Genomic DNA, 694 nt, shown 5'->3' on the forward strand with positions numbered 1-694 from the left:
CTTCTTTGTACTGAACCACCATTTCCCTCAGGGTCACCAGAGGGACTGGCTGCAGTTCTTCTGAACCCACTTTTTCCACCGCTGATGAGCATGTGGTCGTCTCCTTTCTTTCCTCCAGAAGACGTGGTTCCTCTTAGCCTCCCTCCCACCCCTCCCCACCCCACAGAGTCCCTAGTGGACAGTGCTCCCAGCCCTCTCCACCCCACCTGAGTTCCTAGAGGGCAGTGCTCCCAGCCCACTCCACTCCATCTGAGTCCCTGGTGGGCAGTGCTCCCACTCTTCCCCATCCCACCTGAGTCCCTAGTGGGCAGTGCTCCCAGCCATCCCCACCCCACCTGAGTCCTTAGTGGGCAGTGCTCCCAGCCCTCCCCACCCCACCTGAGTCCTTAGTGGGCAGTGCTCCCAGCCCTCCCCACCCCCACCTGAGTCCCTAGTGGGCAGTGCTCCCAGCCATCCCCATGCCCACCTGAGTCCCTAGTGGGCAGTGCTCCCAGCCATCCCCACCCCACCTGAGGAGTGAGTCCTTAGTGGGCAGTGCTCCCAGCCCTCCCCACCCCCACCTGAGTCCCTAGTGGGCAGTGCTCCCAGCCCTCCCCATGCCCACCTGAGTCCCTAGTGGGCAGTGCAGGAGACTGGACCTTCTGAAGTTGCCTGGTTAACACTGAACAGAAGGGAGGACAATGGGGTGGGGTCC

This window comes from Bos indicus x Bos taurus, chromosome 15, assembly GCF_003369695.1.
Source record: "Bos indicus x Bos taurus breed Angus x Brahman F1 hybrid chromosome 15, Bos_hybrid_MaternalHap_v2.0, whole genome shotgun sequence".
Lineage (NCBI taxonomy): Eukaryota > Metazoa > Chordata > Mammalia > Artiodactyla > Bovidae > Bos > Bos indicus x Bos taurus.